Source organism: Lithobates pipiens, unplaced genomic scaffold (assembly GCF_037356315.1).
Source record: "Lithobates pipiens isolate NorthernLeopardFrog02 unplaced genomic scaffold, aLitPip1_a1.2 Scaffold_24, whole genome shotgun sequence".
In the NCBI taxonomy this organism is placed as follows: domain Eukaryota; kingdom Metazoa; phylum Chordata; class Amphibia; order Anura; family Ranidae; genus Lithobates; species Lithobates pipiens.
In genome coordinates this window covers 20,769,056-20,791,232 of record NW_027507786.1, presented here as the reverse complement: position 1 = coordinate 20,791,232, position 22,177 = coordinate 20,769,056, and the positions used below count along the sequence as shown (strand labels likewise).

Sequence of the window (22,177 nt, the reverse complement as noted above, 5' to 3'; positions counted from 1 at the left end):
TCTCTATCGCTCTCTCTCTCTCTCTATCGCTCTCTCTCTATCTCTCTCTCTCTCTCTATCGCTCTCTCTCTCTCTATCGCTCTCTCTCTCTATCGCTCTCTCTCTCTCTATCGCTCTCTCTCTATCGCTCTCTCTCTCTCTATCGCTCTCTCTCTCTCTCTCTCTATCGCTCTCTCTCTCTCTATCGCTCTCTCTCTCTATCGCTCTCTCTCTCTATCGCTCTCTCTCTCTCTCGCTCTCTCTCTCTCTCTCTATCGCTCTCTCTCTCTATCGCTCTCTCTCTCTATCGCTCTCTCTCTCTCTCGCTCTCTCTCTCTATCGCTCTCTCTATCGCTCTCTCTCTCTATCGCTCTCTCTCTCGCTCTCGCTCTCTATCGCTCTCTCTCTCTCTCTCTATCGCTCTCTCTCTCTATCGCTCTCTCTCTCTCTCTATCGCTCTCTCTCTCTACCGCTCTCTCTCTATCGCTCTCTCTCTCTATCGCTCTCTCTCTCGCTCTCTCTCTCTATCGCTCTCTCTCTCTCTATCGCTCTATCGCTCTCTCTCTCTCTATCGCTCTCTCTCTCTATCGCTCTCTCTCTCTCTATCGCTCTCTCTCTCTCTCTCGCTCTCTCTCTCTATCGCTCTCTCTCTCTCTCTCGCTCTCTCTCTCTATCGCTCTCTCTCTCTATCGCTCTCTCTCTCTCTCGCTCTCTCTGTCTCTCTCTCGCTCTCGCTCTCTCTCTCTATCGCTCTCTCTCTCTATCGCTCTCTCTATCTCTCTCTCTCTCTATCGCTCTCTCTCTCTCTCTCTCTCTCTCTCTCTCTCTCTATCGCTCTCTCGCTCTCTCTATCGCTCTCTCTCTCTATCGCTCTCTCTCTCTCTCCTCTCTCTCTCTATCGCTCTCTCTATCGCTCTCTCTCTCTCTCTATCGCTCTCTCTCTGTCTCTCTCTCTCTATCGCTCTCTCTCTGTCTCTCTTGCCTGTCAATGATTGGACGGAGGGAACTGTTATCTCGGGAGGTGATCACCTTGGTGTACGGAAGGTTCTGGAGTCCCGGGAGGAGGGAAGTTATTTCGGTAATAATTCACATGAGTTCTAATTACATGAACTTGTTTTGAAGATGAAGTGTAATATTAGAGTCTATGTGGTCACAGGCCGGAGATCGGAAAAGAATTCCTCGCTGAGTCTCAGCCACCAATAGAAAATGATTATTGATTGTTTATAAGAAGTTTAGGGAAGTTTTTGTCGGGAGGTTGGAACGTTGTGTAGACAAAAGAAAAGTGGAAAAGTCAACAAATGGACAGAAATGATCCCCCCCCCCCCGATGCTCAGAACAAAGAGGACCTGCTATTACACATTTCTAGGCAGGGCCGGTGCTACCACTAGGCAAACTAGGCAGCCGCCTAGGGCACACTGCTGCCTAGGGGCGCCCAGGCCACTGGTTTCCCTCCAGGCTTGAATGCTCTGCAGGCTGCAGCACGCTCTGTAACTGGTAGTGTAATTAGAGGCGCAGCACAGCACTGGAGCGAGCGCTAGAGGACGCAGAGCCGATGCTTCCTGTATAGCGGCGCCTTCTGTCACATGGGCAGGGCAAAGGGGGTGGAGTCATGGGCGGAGCCAATGGGGGCCGCAAAATGAAGTTTGCGCTGCATGTTGTGTCGTGGCTCTTTTGTTCTGCAGCCCTTCCCTAATCTACAGAACTTCTCACAGCTGCAGAGATGTATTAATAATTGTTCAGTTTATATCTAGTAAAGATGGAAGAGTAATTCATATCTCTCCACTGAAAGTAATGAGCGTTCCCCGGACTGGAGAGGAGAGAACTCATTCCACCTCAGGGGGACGTATTCAGAAATGACTTTATTTTGGCTTTTATTGCCCCCAGCAGCTTTATATAAAGGAGAACTTGTGCCATAAATAAAATAAAAATGAAATATTGATGACGCAATGCAGATGGTAACAATGTTACAACATCCAGAAATCGGCCAATCGTTTCTGCTTCTACAAAAGGCCGCTAACTACATAAATCCCATAAACTGAGATTTCCATAGCAGACCTAGGAGGGGAAGATTCCCCTCCCCCCCCATTGCGCTACAATACAGCACGCTAAAAGCGCATAAAACCCGTTGCCATTATAATCTATGAGGCGCTTCACATCGGTGCGTTGCATCAGAGGGCAGCCGGTTGTATTTTTGATATAACCCCACTTGTTGCAACTATTGTGCATTTTGGGGAAAAAAAACACGCATTACGTTTTATTACGTTGTATTATTATACAGCCCCTCCCACCCACAGGATCTCCCTGTTGGCCACTCAATGTGGGTGGAGTCTTAAAAGCCAATAGGAAGTTGAAAGGGGTGGGGCTAAGTGCTTGCTTTGGTTGGATTTGTCCTAATAGAGTACCCCAGATTTTGGGGGCTCCTGGGGCCTCGGGTACTGCCCTAGGGGACATGTAATATTCCTTTAAATATCATGCCTGGGGGGTGTCCTTAGTCTTCCTGTAAAGTGACACATCTGTGCGATGTATAGAACCGTGCCACAGCAATAATGATATTTCTAAAGGAAAAAATGTAATTTAAACTTGCTCACAGCTGTAATGTATTGCCGGGTCCCGGCAATATAGATAAAAAGAAAAAAAAAATGTGTGGGGTCCCCCCCCCCAGTCCATACCAGGCCCTTTGGGTCTGGTATGGATTTTAAGAAAAATTTTAAGAAAAAAAAAAACCCAATAAACTGGCATGGGCCCCCCCAAATCCATACCAGACCCTTATCTGAGCAAGCAGCCTAGCAGGTCAGGAAAAGGGGGGGGGGGGACGAGCAAGCGCCCTCCCCTCTCCTGAACCATACCAGACCACATGCCCTCAACATGAGGTCAGAAGGGGGCGGGATCACCCGGTTATATCACTGGGTAGCCCTTGCCTATATAAGAGCTGTCAAAGTGAAGAGACAGCAGTCGGCGGGAGGCCTCATGGAGGCGGGGTGTTTTGCATTTTTTTCTATTTTTCAGGTCAGTCAGGCAGGCGGCGTGATTTTTTTTGGGGTGAATGGGTAACTACCCGCTACCCATTCACATTGTACACATGGGGGGGTGGAATCTGGGGTCGCAGTTGTTAAAGGGGGCATCTAATAAGGGCACCCTAAATCACCCTCCCCATGTTGATGACAAGCAGGCTGGTATGGTTCAGGAGGGGGGGGCGCGCTTGCTCGTCCCCCTCCTTTTCCTGGCCTGCCAGGCTGCATGCTCAGATCAGGGTCTGTTATGCATTTTGGGGGGGACCCCACGCCATTAAAAAAAAAGAAATTGATGTGGAGTTCCCCTTAAAATCGATGCCAGACCTGAAGGGCCTGGTATGGATGGGGGGGGGGGGGGATACCGTTTTTTTTCTTAATTCTGTCATAGGGTTCCCCTTAACCACTTTAATACACTGCACTATATACTCTGCACTGTATTATATACACTACACTCACTGCACTGTATACTCTTCACTGTATTATATACACTACACTGACTGCACTGTATACTCTGCACTGTATTATATACACTACACTGACTGCACTGTATACTCTGCACTGTATTATATACACGACACTGACTGCACTGTATACTCTGCACTGTATTATATACACTGTACTGTATACTCTGCACTGTATTATATACACGACACTGACTGCACTGTATTATATACATTACACTGAATGCACTGTATACTCTGCACTGTATTATATACACTACACTGACTGCACTATATACTTTGCACTGTATTATATACACTACACTGACTGCACTGTATACTCTGCACTGTATTATATACACTACACTGACTGCACTGTATACTCTGCACTGTATTATATACACTACACTGACTGCACTGTATACTCTGCACTGTATTATATACACTGCACTGTATACTCTGCACTGTATTATATACACGACACTGACTGCACTGTATTATATACATTACACTGAATGCACTGTATACTCTGCACTGTATTATATACACTACACTGACTGCACTATATACTTTGCACTGTATTATATACACTACACTGAATGCACTGTATACTCTTCACTGTATTATATACACTACACTGAATGCACTGTATACTCTGCACTGTATTATATACACTATACTGACTGCACTGTATACTCTGCACTGTATTATATACACTACACTGACTGCACTATATACTCTGCACTGTATTATATACACTACACTGACTGCACTGTATACTCTGCACTGTATCATATACACGACACTGACTGCACTATATACTCTGCACTGTATTATATACACGACACTGACTGCACTATATACTCTGCACTGTATTATATACACGACACTGACTGCACTATATACTCTGCACTGTATTATATACACGACACTGACTGCACTATATACTCTGCACTGTATTATATACACTACACTGACTGCACTGTATACTCTGCACTGTATCATATACACGACACTGACTGCACTATATACTCTGCACTGTATCATATACACGACACTGACTGCACTATATACTCTGCACTGTATTATATACACTACACTGACTGCACTGTATACTCTGCACTGTATTATATACACTACACTGACTGCACTGTATACTCTGCACTGTATTATATACACTACACTGACTGCACTGTATACTCTGCACTGTATTATATACACTACACTGACTGCACGCTCAATCCACTATCTAACCTACATAATCTCTCTTCATTCATAACACTATACACAACCTTTGATAAAGTCACGAGGTTGTGACGCAACGCGTCAGGGAAGGATCTAGGTGTTACGCATATTACTTCCGGTCGCGGCCGAGACCGGAAGTCGGTGTCGTTACGGATTCGTTGTTATCTGCCTATATGTAAGTGTGGATATCGTTTTATTAAAGTTGTGTTTTTACATACTTCACATGGGAGCCCCCCTTGTCTTTCTTCCATTCTCTATGGACCATTTACTTTATTAACTGGACGCATGAGGAGAAATTGGGGAAGTGTCACCTATACATGCACAGCGTTATAGATCTGAGGCTGGACGGATAAGGACGAAGTGGCATCTGTTTATATACAGCGCTTTAATGCTATATGTTTGAGGTGAGAGGCTGGGGGAAACTGGTGGTGCACAAGTGGAGCACTGAAGTTTGTGGTGGAGTGTCACGCATTGGAAGCTATTGTTTTTTGCATGGACTTTGCTTCATGGTCACTATTTACCTGCATGGACTTTGTTTGATGGTCACCATTTACCATTGTATTTGGCACATTACGGCTTATTAAGCATCTTCATTTATCATTTTTATTTCATGTGTTTCACATATGGACTTTTGGTTACTTATGCACTTTATGAATATTGACGTTTTATTTATTTATTATATCATTTTATATTAGATGTATTATATTTATTTGCATGTTTTTGATATATTGCACAATATACCACTGAAGTGAGGTGGATATACTCTAGCACTTTTGGTCTGCAATTTGTTGCAGTTTTCGCACTTTAGTTATTATTTATTTATTTGTTTTGTATTTAATAGGTTAGGTAGCGCCGCATATATTTTTTATTTTTATTTATCTATTGGTGCTGAGATCACTATTTATGTTGGCAGCTTCCACATCATTAGATAGTTAGTAGCATTATCAGTTAGGTGGAGCGCATTAGTACTTTTTGTATATACACAACCGCAGTGTAATCAGTCTTATATAGTGTGGGGCGTGGACTTAGCCCCTGAGCCATGATTGGCCAAGGGCACCCTGCCTTTGGCCAATCATGGCTCTCACAGCACATCGCGCTGTGATTGGCTAAAGCATACAGGGCAGGCACATGCTTCGGCCAATCAGTAGCCGTTAACGCACTGCGATCTGCATCATGGGGTGCTCCGTGGCAGGCGAACTTCCCGCAAGCTCCCCATGTTTGCTTGCTCATAGTCGAACATCTAGCCCATCACTATTTACAAGCTGACAGTTGACAGCAGATGAGCTTTTCAGAGACAAACTGTACTGTGAAGCTGATACAATTCACTTTTGTGAGATACTATGTTGCAGCAAGTGGCTGTCTGGGGGTTATGGCTTCAAAAGGAATTTCTTTGTTCAACTGGCTTTCTCATGAAAGTGGTCCAAGTGGCAAATTAATCGCTGGATTGCTTTCAGAAGCAGCGTGAGAGGTCAGCCCCCTCCCTCCCGCCGATCGCTGGTGTGTTTTTTTTTTTTTTTTTTTGGGCTTACTGTGTTTTTACTGGCGCGCTCAAGAAACGATCCAGGCGATCTGGCAATAGAGGTGAACAGAGACCAGATCGTCACTGATTGCCTCTATGGCCTTGGAGGACTGGAGCGACGTCATGACATCACTAGGGCCTAGGGCAGAAGTAAAGATTTTTTTTTTTTCTCTAAAAGCAAAAGATCACATTTTTTTTTTTGTTTTTTTGATCTTTTGCTTTTGAAGGTAGCGGAGAGATTTGGGGTCTTATAGATCTCAGATCTCTCCATAAAGAGGACTTGTCATCCCTTATTTCTAATACATTCCTTGTAATAGGAATAAAATTGATTTAAAAAAAATAAAAACTAAAGGCACAGTATAAAGAAAAAAAAAAGTAAAAAGCGCCCCCCATCCCTATGTGCTCACGCGCAGGAGTAAGCGCATACGCAAGTCGCGCACGCTTATGTAAAAGGTGTTCTCGCCACACATGTGAGGTATCACCGCGAACGTTAGAGCGAGAGCGTAAATTCTAGCACTAGACCTCCTCTGTAACTCTAAACAAGTAACCTGTAAAAATGTCTAAAGCGTCACCTATGGAGAATCCTAACCAGTTCCCTACCGCCGTATTGTAAAATGATGGCGGCAGGAACCGTTCCTCCCTCCGGGTGTGTCGTCATATGACGTCCTCTGCTTCCCGGTATTGTGGAGCGCGCCCTCGGCGCATCGCTGGGGACCCGATGCACATGCCCGGCGGCTGCAATGTCCGCCAGGCACCCACAAATGCCCAGTAACAGAGCCGAGACGTGGATCAGTGTGTGTACACAGAGATCCATGTCAGGGGAGAGGAGAGGAGAGGAGAGGAGGAGAGGAGAACTGATCGTATGTTCCTTGTACAAGGGAACACCGAACGGTCTCTTCCCCTCATCAGTCTCCTCCCCCCCACAGTTAGAATCAGTCCCTCGGACACACATTTAACCCCTTCAGCGCCCCCTAGTGTTAACCCCTTCCCTATTCCGGTGCATTTTTTATAGCACCAATCGCTTTATAAATGTGAATGGTCCCAAAATAGTGTCAAAAGTGTCCGATCTGTCACAGTCACAATAAAAATCGCAGCTCGCCACCATCAGTAGTAACAAACAAATAAATAAATAATAAAAATGACAAACCTATCCCCTATTTTGTAGAGGCTATAACTTTTGCGCAAACCAATCAATATACGCTTATTGGGATTTTTTTTTTTTACCAAAAATATGTACACTAAGGGCCGGTTCACACAGCGGGCGATGCGAGGCGACACGACTCGCCTCGCCTCGCTCCCGCAAGTCGCCCCCGTTCTGTACAATGGAACCGTTCTGAGAGGAGCGACTCGAGTCGCTCCGACTCAGAAAAAAGGTTCCTGTACTACTTTTGGGCGACCTCGGGGCGACTTGCATTGACTTCTATACAGAAGTCATCTGCAAGTCGCCGCTGAGGTCGCCGCAGGTCGCGGCGAGGCAAGTCGGAGACGCCTCGCCTCGCCTGCTGTGTGAACCGGCCCTAATACATATCAGCCTAAAGTGAGATACATTTTTTATTTTATTTTTTAAATGGGATATTTATTATAGCAAGAAGTAATAAATATTGTGTTTTTTTTTTTTTTTTCAAAATTGACGCTCTTTTTTTGTTCATAGCGCAAAAAATAAAAAACGCAGAGGTGATCAAATACCACCAAAAGAAAGCTCCATTTGTGGGGGAAAAAAACTGATCAAAATGTAATTTTGGTACAATGTTGCATGACTGCGCAATTGTCATTCAATATGTGAGAGCGCTGAAAGCTGAAAATTGGCCTGGGCTGGAAGGGGGTGAAAATGCCCGGTATTGAAGTGGTTAAGTACCGTAGTTGGCTGCCATTCCACAAGCGTGTGCGTAATTTTAAAGTATGACATGTTCTGTATCTGTTTACTCTGAGCAACATCGTCTTTTCTATTTTGCCAAAAAAATTGGGTCAGATTTCGTGTTTTTTGTGCATTAAAATGCATTTTTTCTAAAAATATTGCGTTTGAAAAAGCGCTGCGCAAATATCGCGTGACACAGAAAAATCGCAACAATCGCCATTTTATTCTCTAGGGGGCTCTGCTACAAGAACATATATAATGTTTGGGGGTTCCAAGTAATTTTGTAGCAAAAAATAAACTTGCAAACAAAAAGTTCCAGAAAAGGCGGGTCAGCAACAGGCCGCGAGGGGGAGACACATTGCCTCTGAAAAGCGATAAGATGAGAATTAACAGCATTGCAAAACGCGCGCGCGTTCTAGGAAAGCGCAGATGTTGTCGCAGCCACCTTGTATTTATACATCCGCGTCGTACAAACAATCCGTATCGAATGTCACAGAGCCGCCGTTCACTGGCGCGCGCGGGGGGGGGGTTGTGGCGTCATCGGCTGCGCGGACGTTCGGGGAGTTCTGTGAATTTCAGAGAAAAAAGGAAATTGATTCTTTCCTGGAAGGGGGAGAAATCTCGCCATCAGTGTCCCGTTATTAACAGTCATGTGACGTGGAATGAGGAGCAATGAGATGGCGAGGAGGGCGGTTCTACAACGAGTGACACGAATGCCCAATCCCGGGTACAAGAAATCCTCTTTCTATGAGTTCATATTGTTCTGTTACATTGTATCACTTCTTTCTCTTATTGTCTCCTCCAGCTGTACAGCTGCTGAAACTTCCATTTTGTGAGTCTGCTTTTTTTATTTTTTTTATTTTATGTTTGACAAAATGATGCCCAATTTCAAAGTGGTTGTAAACCTCATACATGAAATCCGAAGAAAGCACATCCCTCTATAGTGTGTACTTGTCTCAGTCCAGAGCACTGAGTGTCATTTCCTGTCTGCTGCCTCCTTCCTCTGCTATCAGCATGAGTCATTTCTGACAAGTTTTCCTGACACCAAGAGAAAAACGGTGACAGGGGAGAACACAGCCTGTGATTGACAGCCTCAACTCTGTTTCTGTGTGCTGTATAAAGGGGGGGGGGGGGGGGGGTGTGTCCCTTCCCTTCCCTCCAATCAGCTCCCAGAGCTGTCCTCACTGAGATCTGAAGACTGTAACTTCAGCTCTCCACCCTCTTTGTTCTGAACTCTCAGACAAGCTTTATAAGTCAGCACTGTGAACGGTTGTAGAGAGGGCCGCAGATAAACAGGTACAACTTATGTAGGAGGATTTGTTTAATCTCTGTGCATCACCTGAGGCTGGTCACTGTAGTGGGTATATCGAGGGTTTACAATCACTTTAATGCTACATTTAATCAGATTTTAGGTTCAATATCCTTCAATAGCTAAAAGGAGTATGACTCCACTTTGCACCAAATGCCTTTGCAAACCCAGATACAACCTTGTAAAAGCAGCAGTGATGTCATCACTGCCCTAAACATACACAGTGCAGAGAGCAGAGCTGCGGGAGGGGCTAATCAGGCTCCACCCACTACAGAAAAATTCAGGAGGGGTGGAAACAAGAATTTTTCTAAACCCTGGAGCAAACACGTAATATAAATGTAATGATAAAATATATGATATTGCAGCTTGCCTGTACTTAGATGGGGTGGCTGTGTTCGTTTTCTTTTTTCAGGCTCTTTTACTTTTATTATCACCTTGTGATCCTGCCAGTAACACAGTTCCCATCCTAGGGTGACAACACTCACTGTGCTGCATCTATGGAGGAGCAGCGTTGTCACCTGAGGCTGTTCTCCTGATTTTGACTACAGACGCCTCCTTCTCTGCTCATCACTATTACATAAGGGGGAGGTGCTCTGTAGCTCCCAGAAGATTGCTCCGAAAGGCCGATAACATTGTTTGAAATTTCAGGAAATTAGGAGAACTTTGAATTTCTGGCAGGATTGTTTGTAAGGTCCTAGTGGACCCGGAGCACCTCTGTAGAAGATGAGACACTTGGTACACGATCAGGGACCTTGTAGAAATAGAAGATCAGGCACCCAGTAGAAGATGAGACGCTTGGTACACGATCAAGGACCTTGCAGAAGTAGAAGATCAGGCACCCAGTAGAAGATCAGCCACTCATTAGTAATTCAGGCACTCGGTACATGATCAGGTACCCTGTAGAAGTAGAAGATCTGTTTCCCAGTAGGAGATCAAGCACTCATTAGAAGATCCGGCACCCAGTAGAAGATCAGGTACCCAGTACAAGATCAGGCACTCAGTATAAGATCAGGCACTCAGTATAAGATCAAGCACTCAGTAAAAGATCAGGCACTCAGTAAAAGATCAGGCACTCAGTAAAAGATCAGGCACTCAGTAAAAGATCAGGCACTCAGTAAAAGATCAGGCACCCTGTAGAAGATTAGGCATGCAGTACAAGATCATGCACTCAGTAGGCACTCAGTAGGCACTCAGTAGAAGATCGGGCACTCAGTACAAGATCAGGTACCCAGTAGACGATCAGGCCCCCTCTTAGTAGATGATCAGGCACCCAGTAGAAGATCAGGCATGCAGTAGAATATCAGGCACTCAGTACAAGATCAGGCACCCAGTAGAAGATCAGGCACTCCATACAAGATCAGGTAACCTATAGAAGATCAGGCACTCTGTACAAGACCAGGTACCCCATAGAAGATCCAGCACTCAGTAGAAGATCAGGTACTCAGTAGATGATCAGGCACCCAGTAGAAGATGAGGCACTCAGTACACGATCGGGTACCCTGTAGAAGATCAAGCACTCAGTACAAGATCAGGCACCCAGTAGAAGATCAGGCACCCAGTACAAGATCAGGCACCCAGTAGAAGATCAGGCACCCAGTAGAAGATCAGGCACCCAGTAGAAGATCAGGCACCCAGTAGAAGATTAGGCATGCAGTACAAGATCAGGCACCCAGTAGAAGATCAGGCACCCAGTAGAAGATCAGGCACCCAGTAGAAGATCAGGCACCCAGTAGAAGATCAGGCACCCAGTAGAAGATTAGGCATGCAGTACAAGATCATGCACTCAGTAGAAGATCGGCACTTAGTACAAGATCAGGTACCCAGTAGAAGATCAGGCTCTCAGTAGAAGATCAGGCTCTCAGTAGAAGATCAGGCTCTCAGTAGAAGATCAGGCTCTCAGTAGAAGATCAGGCTCTCAGTAGAAGATCAGGCACTCAGTAGAAGACCTGGGACACTTAGTAGAGGACATGAGGCACTTAGTAGAAGACCCGTTCCAATTGGTATTCAAATAAGGTTTTTGTTTTTTTATTCGAATGCGGCTGCTGAATTTTTCACTTCTAGGAATTGCAATATTTTTGCATTTCATATTCACTTCCAAATACAAATTGAATTTCGTTATTTCAGATGAATTTCATTTTGTTATTTCACAGGATTCATTTTCATTAGTTACTATTGTGATTCGGAATTCGGACACATCTGAATTTCCGAATAAGGAAAAACTTGTTAGAATTTCGACTCAGAACTAAATGATTTGCACATGTCTACTCGGCATAAAACCTTGGGCACGCTGTAGAGCAGTGGTTCTCAACTCCAGTCTTCAAGGTGCCCCACCAGGTCATGTTTTCAGGCTCCCCATTATTTTGCACGGGTGATTTGATCAGTTTCCTTGCCTTAGTAATTACTGCAGCTGTCTCATCTGAGGGAAATTCTGAAAACATGACCTGTTGAGGACTGGAGTTGAGAAAAACAGCAATAGAAGATTCAGGGGAACTTGTAGAAGACCTGTGCCAGCCAGTAGCAGACCTGGAGCACTTAGTAGAATACGGTGGTCACACAGTATAAGACCCCAGACACTCAGTAGAAGACTCAGGGGAACTGGTAGAAGGCCTGGGCCACTCAGTTAAGTACCTGGAGCACTTCGTTGAATACCCTGATCACAATGTTTGCAGAAGACCTGGAGCATTTAGCAGGAGACCCCAGGCATGTAGTAGAAGACACACACCAATCAGTACAGGACCTGGGGCACTCATTAGAAGCCAGGAACTCAGTATAAGACCTGGGGCACTATAGAACACCTGGGGTATCAGTAGCAGACCCAGGGCACTTAGCAGAAAACCCAGGCCGCTCAGTAGAAAACACAGGGGTACTTGTAGATGACCTGTGCCACTGAGTAGAGGACCTAGCACACTCAGAAGACCCTAGACACTCAGTAGAATAGCAGGAATACCAGGATCACTCAGTAGAAGCTTTGGGGCACACAATTGAAGACCCAGGACAATCAGAAGACCCAGGGTACCCAGTAGAAGGTCTGGGCTACTCAGTAGAAGGTCTGGGTCACTCAGTAGAATATCACAGGCACTCCATAGAAGATCCTGGGACACTCCGAGGCAGACCTGGGGCTCATATGAGAAGATGCGGGGCGTGTGTTCATACTGTATGTAGGATGAGTATAGGGCCCCTCTATTGCTCATAAAATTCAGAATTTAGCTGCCATTATTCCTATTCAGGTATAGAAATAAAGAATGCGACGATCACAGACAATGCTCTTTCTTTGTAGCAAGCTCGGAATATTCTGATGGCTCACAGTGGGATTCCTGTTATGATTTATCTCCCAGAGTCCTGAACAATAGTTACAATTCTGGTACTGAAATGCGACCGCCATCAATATGGATCTCCATTGTGACACTAAAATGTGGAGAACAAAATCTACACTGATTCCTCGATCAGAGCTGTATAAATGTATAATAGTGTGTGGGGGAGGGGGCATTAGAGTGTAAGCTCCCCTGGTGCAGAGACTAATGTGACTAGCTCAGTGATCTCTGTACAGCACTGCGGTATATGTCAGAGCTATAGAAATGTATAATAATAATAGTGTGGGGGGAGGGGACATTAGAGTGTAAGCTCCCCTGGTAAAGAAACTGATTGGCTCAGTGGTCTCTGTACAGCACTGTGGTATATGCCAGAGCTATATAACAATAGTGTGTCTGTGGGGAACATTAGAAAATCATTTTGATGTAGTACTCTAAGGCAGCCTGTAGATGGCACCACTGATTAGATGCCTATAATGTCACTGGAACAAAACTTCTGTTCTTCCAGATAACATTTCTGTAATAGTTACAGTTTGTTACTCTGTATATCTTTATGATAATAATGGTATCTTTTTATATTAAAATGTATATTTTACACAGCCCGTCCTCTGTGGGCCTTTCTGTAGTTTAAGGTGCCAAGTCTTCTGAGTCCTGATTCACACCTGACCGCCTTCAGTTCAGGAAGCTCCAGACAAAACATATCGGTGATGACCTATAAAAATGTATTTGCAGGAAGCAATTTGTGGGGAGATGATCAGAGACTGCAGACATGGTACAGGAGATGATCAGAGACTGCAGACATGGTACAGGAGATGATCAGAGACACACCAGACAGGTCAGGGATAAAGTTGTGGAGAAGTATAAAGCAGGGTCGGGTTATAATAAAATCTCCCAAGGTTTGACCATCTCACGGAGCTCTGTTCAATCCATCATCGGAAAATGGAAAGAGTATGGGCACAACCGCAGACCTACCAAGACATGGCCGTCCACCTAAACTGACCGGGCCGGGCAAGGAGAGCATTCATCAGAGAAGAGACAAGAGGTCCATGGTGACTCTGGAGGAGCTGCAGAGATCCACAGCTCAGGGGGGAGAATCTGTCCACAGGACAACTATTAGTCGTCTCTCCACAAATCTGCCCTTTATGGAAGAGTGACAAGAAGAAAGACATTGGAGAAAGAAAGTCATAAGAAGTCCTGTTTGTAGTTTGTGAGAAGTCATGGGGGGGAGGGGGCAGCAAACATGTGGAAGAAGGTGATCTGGTCAGAGGAGACCAAAATTCTACTTTATGGCCTAAAAGCAAAACGCTATGTGTGGGGGAAACTAACACTGCCCATCCCCCGAACACACCATCCCCACCGTGAGACATGGTGGTGGCAGCATCATGTGGTGGGGATGGTTTTCTTCGCAGGGACAGGGAAGCTGGTCAGAGTTGATGGGAAGATGGATGGAGACAAATACAGGACAATCTTAGAAGAAAACCTGTTAGAGTCGGCAAAAGACTTGAGACCGGGGCGGAGGTTCCCCTTCCAGCAGGACAACGACCCGAAACATCCAGCCAGAGCTACAATGGAATGGTTTACATCAAAGCATATTCATGTGTTAGAATGGCCCAGTCACAGTCCAGACCTAAATCACATTGAGAATCTGTGGCAAGACTTGAAAATTGCTGATCACAGACACTCTCCATCCAATCTGACAGAGCTTGAGATATTTTACAAAGAAGAAGAATGGGCAGAAATGTCCTCTCTAGATGGGCAAAGCTGGTAGAGACACCCCCAAAAAGACTTGTAGAGAAAGGGGGTTCTACAAAGTATTGACTCCGGGGGGCGCCATACAAATGCCCCTCCCCCCACACTTTTCACATATTTATTTGTATCATTTATCATTTTCCTTCCACTTCACAATTATGTGACACTTTGTGTTGGTCCATCACATAAAATCCCAATAAAATACATTTACGGTTTTGGTTGTCACAAAATGTGGGGAATTTCAAGGGGTATGAATACTTTTTCCAGGCACTGTGAGATCTCAGTAACGGATTACATAATATTTTCATGACGTTGGGATAATAGTCAGCAATATAATGTATCCATTAGTTGAATACACAATAAATATTTTTCTTTCTCACCGTCCTGTAACCCTCGCTCTCCCGCGGGGTGGGCGGCGCCCCTCGCCTGCTCCGGAATGGTGACAGGTCCTCTTTAATATCTTTGCAGGGAGTTCAGCTCAGGAAACGTTCGGTAATCTCTCCTCCTCATATTCCTTTCACTTTATAAAACGTTCATATTTATTCCTCCTCACCTGCGTTACCGCCATGTGTTGCTAAGGAAACCAAAAGGATAAATTAGGGATTATCGTCGTCTCCTTTTCTCCGCCTGTCATCCGACCGAGCGCAGAGAAGAGCGCAGAACGCCGCGGAAAAGGTCACAAAGTATACATTGATCGGGAGAGATAATCAGCTAGGAATACATTGATCGGGAGAGATAATCAGCTAGGAATACATTGATCGGGAGAGCTAATCAGCTAGGAATACATTGATCGGGAGAGATAATCAGCTAGGAATACATTGATCGGGAGAGATAATCAGCTAGGAATACATTGATCGGGAGAGATGATCAGCTAGGAATACATTGATCGGGAGAGATGAACAGCTAGGAATACATTGATCGGGAGAGATGATCAGCTAGGAATACATTGATCAGGAGAGGTGATCAGCTAGGAATATATTGATCAGGATAGATGATCAGCTAGGAATACATTGATCAGGATAGATGATCAGCTAGGAATATATTGATCGGGATAGATGATCAGCTAGGAATACATTGATCGGGATAGATGATCAGCTAGGAATACATTGATCGGGAGAGATGATCAACTAGGAATACATTGATCGGGAGAGATGATCAACTAGGAATACATTGATCGGGAGAGATGATCAGCTAGGAATATATTGATCAGGAGAGATGATCAGCTAGGAATACATTGATCGGGATAGATGATCAGCTAGGAATATATTGATCGGGAGAGATGATCAGCTAGGAATACATTGATAGGGGAGATGATCAGCTAGGAATACATTGATCAGGAGAGATGATCAGCTAGGAATACATTGATCAGGAGAGATGATCAGCTAGGAATACATTGATCGGGATAGATGATCAGCTAGGAATACATTGATCAGGAGAGATGATCAGCTAGGAATATATTGATCGGGAGAGATGATCAGCTAGGAATACATTGATCGGGATAGATGATCAGATAGGAATACATTGATCAGGATAGATGATCAGCTAGGAATACATTGATCGGGAGAGATGATCAGCTAGGAATACATTATTCGGGAGAGATGATCAGCTAGGAATACATTGATCAGGAGAGATGATCAGCTAGGAATATATTGATCAGGAGAGATGATCATCTAGGAATACATTGATCAGGAGAGATGATCAGCTAGGAATACATTGATCGGGAGAGATGATCAGTTGGAATAGATTGATCAGGAGAGGTGATCAGCTAGGAATACATTGATCAGGAGAGATGATAAGCTAGGAATACATTGATCAGGAGAGATGATCAGCTAGGAATACATTGATCAGGAGAGATGATCAGCTAGGAATACATTGATCGGGATAGATGATCAGCTAGGAATACATTGATCAGGAGAGATGATCAGCTAGGAATACATTGATAGGGAGAGATGATCAGCAAGGAATACATTGATCAGGAGAGATGATCAGCTAGGAATACATTGATCAGGAGAGATGATCAGCTAGGAATACATTGATCGGGATAGATGATCAGCTAGGAATACATTGATCAGGAGAGATGATCAGCTAGGAATACATTGATCAGGATAGATGATCAGCTAGGAATATATTGATCGGGATAGATGATCAGCTAGGAATACATTGATCGGGATAGATGATCAGCTAGGAATACATTGATCGGGAGAGATGATCAACTAGGAATACATTGATCGGGAGAGATGATCAACTAGGAATACATTGATCGGGAGAGATGATCAGCTAGGAATACATTGATCAGGAGAGATGATCAGCTAGGAATACATTGATCGGGATAGATGATCAGCTAGGAATATATTGATCGGGAGAGATGATCAGCTAGGAATACATTGATAGGGGAGATGATCAGCTAGGAATACATTGATCAGGAGAGATGATCAGCTAGGAATACATTGATCAGGAGAGATGATCAGCTAGGAATACATTGATCGGGATAGATGATCAGCTAGGAATACATTGATCGGGATAGATGATCAGCTAGGAATACATTGATCAGGAGAGATGATCAGCTAGGAATACATTGATAGGGAGAGATGATCAGCAAGGAATACATTGATCGGGAGAGATGATCAGCTAGGAATACATTGATCGGGAGAGATGATCAGCTAGGAATACATTGATCGGGAGAGATAATCAGCTAGGAATACATTGATCAGGAGAGATGATCAGCTAGAAATACATTGATCGGGAGAGATGATCAGCTAGGAATACATTGATCGGGAGAGATGATCAGCTAGGAATAGATTGATAGGGAGAGATGATCAGCTAGGAATACATTGATCGGGAGAGATGATCAGCTAGGAATACATTGATAGGGAGAGATGATCAGCAAGGAATACATTGATCAAGAGAGATGATCAGCTAGGAATACATTGATCAGGAGAGATGATCAGCTAGGAATACATTGATCAGGAGAGATGATCAGCTAGGAATACATTGATCGGGATAGATGATCAGCTAGGAATACATTGATCAGGAGAGATGATCAGCTAGGAATACATTGATAGGGAGAGATGATCAGCAAGGAATACATTGATCAGGAGAGATGATCAGCTAGGAATACATTGATCAGGAGAGATGATCAGCTAGGAATACATTGATCGGGATAGATGATCAGCTAGGAATACATTGATCAGGAGAGATGATCAGCTAGGAATACATTGATCAGGATAGATGATCAGCTAGGAATATATTGATCGGGATAGATGATCAGCTAGGAATACATTGATCGGGATAGATGATCAACTAGGAATACATTGATCGGGAGAGATGATCAACTAGGAATACATTGATCGGGAGAGATGATCAGCTAGGAATATATTGATCAGGAGAGATGATCAGCTAGGAATACATTGATCGGGATAGATGATCAGCTAGGAATATATTGATCGGGAGAGATGATCAGCTAGGAATACATTGATAGGGGAGATGATCAGCTAGGAATACATTGATCAGGAGAGATGATCAGCTAGGAATACATTGATCAGGAGAGATGATCAGCTAGGAATACATTGATCGGGATAGATGATCAGCTAGGAATACATTGATCGGGATAGATGATCAGCTAGGAATATATTGATCGGGATAGATGATCAGCTAGGAATACATTGATCGGGAGAGATGATCAGCTAGGAATACATTGATCGGGAGAGATAATCAGCTAGGAATACATTGATCAGGAGAGATGATCAGCTAGAAATACATTGATCGGGAGAGATGATCAGCTAGGAATACATTGATCGGGAGAGATGATCAGCTAGGAATAGATTGATAGGGAGAGATGATCAGCTAGGAATACATTGATCGGGAGAGATGATCAGCTAGGAATACATTGATAGGGAGAGATGATCAGCAAGGAATACATTGATCAAGAGAGATGATCAGCTAGGAATACATTGATCAGGAGAGATGATCAGCTAGGAATACATTGATCAGGAGAGATGATCAGCTAGGAATACATTGATCGGGATAGATGATCAGCTAGGAATACATTGATCAGGAGAGATGATCAGCTAGGAATACATTGATAGGGAGAGATGATCAGCAAGGAATACATTGATCAGGAGAGATGATCAGCTAGGAATACATTGATCAGGAGAGATGATCAGCTAGGAATACATTGATCGGGATAGATGATCAGCTAGGAATACATTGATCAGGAGAGATGATCAGCTAGGAATACATTGATCAGGATAGATGATCAGCTAGGAATATATTGATCGGGATAGATGATCAGCTAGGAATACATTGATCGGGATAGATGATCAACTAGGAATACATTGATCGGGAGAGATGATCAACTAGGAATACATTGATCGGGAGAGATGATCAGCTAGGAATATATTGATCAGGAGAGATGATCAGCTAGGAATACATTGATCGGGATAGATGATCAGCTAGGAATATATTGATCGGGAGAGATGATCAGCTAGGAATACATTGATAGGGGAGATGATCAGCTAGGAATACATTGATCAGGAGAGATGATCAGCTAGGAATACATTGATCAGGAGAGATGATCAGCTAGGAATACATTGATCGGGATAGATGATCAGCTAGGAATACATTGATCGGGATAGATGATCAGCTAGGAATATATTGATCGGGATAGATGATCAGCTAGGAATACATTGATCGGGATAGATGATCAACTAGGAATACATTGATCGGGAGAGATGATCAACTAGGAATACATTGATCGGGAGAGATGATCAGCTAGGAATATATTGATCAGGAGAGATGATCAGCTAGGAATACATTGATCGGGATAGATGATCAGCTAGGAATATATTGATCGGGAGAGATGATCAGCTAGGAATACATTGATAGGGGAGATGATCAGCTAGGAATACATTGATCAGGAGAGATGATCAGCTAGGAATACATTGATCGGGAGAGATGATCAGCTAGGAATACATTGATCGGGATAGATGATCAGCTAGGAATACATTGATCGGGAGAGATGATCAGCTAGGAATATATTGATCGGGAGAGATGATCAGCTAGGAATACATTGATCGGGATAGATGATCAGATAGGAATACATTGATCAGAATAGATGATCAGCTAGGAATACATTGATCGGGAGAGATGATCAGCTAGGAATACATTGATCGGGAGAGATGATCAGCTAGGAATACATTATTCGGGAGAGATGATCAGCTAGGAATACATTGATCAGGAGAGATGATCAGCTAGGAATATATTGATCAGGAGAGATGATCATCTAGGAATACATTGATCAGGAGAGATGATCAGCTAGGAATACATTGATCGGGAGAGATGATCAGTTGGAATAGATTGATCAGGAGAGGTGATCAGCTAGGAATACATTGATCAGGAGAGATGATAAGCTAGGAATACATTGATCAGGAGAGATGATCAGCTAGGAATACATTGATCAGGAGAGATGATCAGCTAAGAATACATTGATCGGGAGAGATGATCAGCTAGGAATACATTGATCGGGAGAGATGATCAGCTAGGAATACATTGATCAGGAGAGATGATCAGCTAGGAATACATTGATCGGGAGAGATGATCAGCTAGGAATACATTGATAGGGAGAGATGATCAGCTAGGAATACATTGATCGGGAGAGATTATCAGCTAGGAATACATTGATCAGGAGAGATGATCAGCTAGGAATACATTGATAGGGAGAGATGATCAGCTAGGATTACATTGATCGGGAGAGATGATCAGCTAGGAATACATTGATCAGGAGAGATGATCAGCTAGGAATACATTGATCAGGAGAGATGATCAGCTAGGAATACATTGATCGGGAGAGATGATCAGCTAGGAATACATTGATCAGGAGAGATGATCAGCTAGGAATACATTGATCGGGAGAGATGATCAGCTAGGAATACATTGATCGGGAGAGATGATCAGCTAGGAATACATTGATCAGGAGAGGTGATCAGCTAGGAATACATTGATAGGAAGAGATGATCAGCTAGGAATACATTGATCAGGAGAGATGATCAGCTAGGAATACATTGATAGGGAGAGATTATCAGCTAGGAATACATTGATCAGGAGAGATGATCAACTAGGAATACATTGATCAGGAGAGATGATCAGCTAGGAATAGATTGATAGGGAGAGATGATCAGCTAGGAATATATTGATCGGGAGAGATGATCAGCTAGGAATACATTGATAGGGAGAGATGATCAGCTAGGAATACATTGATCAGGAGAGATGATCAGCTAGGAATACATTGATCGGGAGAGATGATCAGCTAGGAATACATTGATCGGGAGAGATGATCAGCTAGGAATAGATTGATAGGGAGAGATGATCAGCTAGGAATACATTGATCAGGAGAGGTGATCAGCTAGGAATACATTGATAGGAAGAGATGATCAGCTAGGAATACATTGATCAGGAGAGATGATCAGCTAGGAATACATTGATAGGGAGAGATTATCAGCTAGGAATACATTGATCAGGAGAGATGATCAGCTAAGAATACATTGATCGGGAGAGATGATCAGCTAGGAATACATTGATCAGGAGAGATGATCAGCTAAGAATACATTGATTGGGAGAGATGATCAGCTAGGAATACATTGATCAGGAGAGATGATCAACTAGGAATACATTGATCAGGAGAGATGATCAGCTAGGAATACATTGATCGGGAGAGATGATCAGCTAGGAATACATTGATAGGGAGAGATGATCAGCTAGGAATACATTGATAGGGAGAGATGATCAGCTAGGAATACATTGATCGGGAGAGATGATCAGCTAGGAATAGATTGATAGGGAGAGATGATCAGCTAGGAATACATTGATCAGGAGAGGTGATCAGCTAGGAATACATTGATAGGAAGAGATGATCAGCTAGGAATACATTGATCAGGAGAGATGATCAGCTAGGAATACATTGATAGGGAGAGATTATCAGCTAGGAATACATTGATCAGGAGAGATGATCAGTTGGAATACATTGATCAGAAGAGATGATCAGCTAGGAATACATTGATCGGGAGAGATGATCAGCTAGGAATACATTGATCGGGAGAGATGATCAGCTAGGAATACATTGATCAGGAGAGATGATCAGCTAGGAATACATTGATCAGGAGAGATGATCAGCTAGGAATACATTGATCGGGAGAGATGATCAGCTAGGAATACATTGATAGGGAGAGATGATCAGCTAGGAATACATTGATCAGGAGAGATGATCAGTTGGAATACATTGATCGGAAGAGATGATCAACTAGGAATACATTGATCGAGAGAGATGATCAGCTAGGAATACATTGATAGGGAGAGATGATCAGCTAGGAATACATTGATCGGAAGAGATGATCAGCTAGGGATACATTGATCGAGAGAGATGATCAGTTGGAATACATTGATCAGGAGAGATGATCAGCTAGGAATACATTGATCGGAAGAGATGATCAGCTAGGAATACATTGATCGAGAGAGATGATCAGTTGGAATACATTGATCAGGAGAGATGATCAGCTAGGAATAAATTAATCAGGAGAGATGATCAACTAGGAATACATTGATCAGAAGAGATGATCAGCTAGGAATAGATTGATAGGGAGAGATGATCAGCTAGGAATATATTGATCGGGAGAGACGATCAGCTAGGAATGCATTGATCGGGAGAGATGATCAGCTAGAAATACATTGAACAGGAGAGATGATCAGCTAGGAATACATTGATCGGGAG

At 43.6% G+C, this 22,177-nt stretch overlaps 1 protein-coding gene across 1 annotated transcript in view; it reads left to right on the top strand.

Moving 5' to 3' along the window:
• The window catches only part of TUB (TUB bipartite transcription factor), a 216,135-nt gene that overhangs the window by 17,834 nt on the left and 176,124 nt on the right, over positions 1-22,177 (top strand). The window lies entirely within an intron of this gene.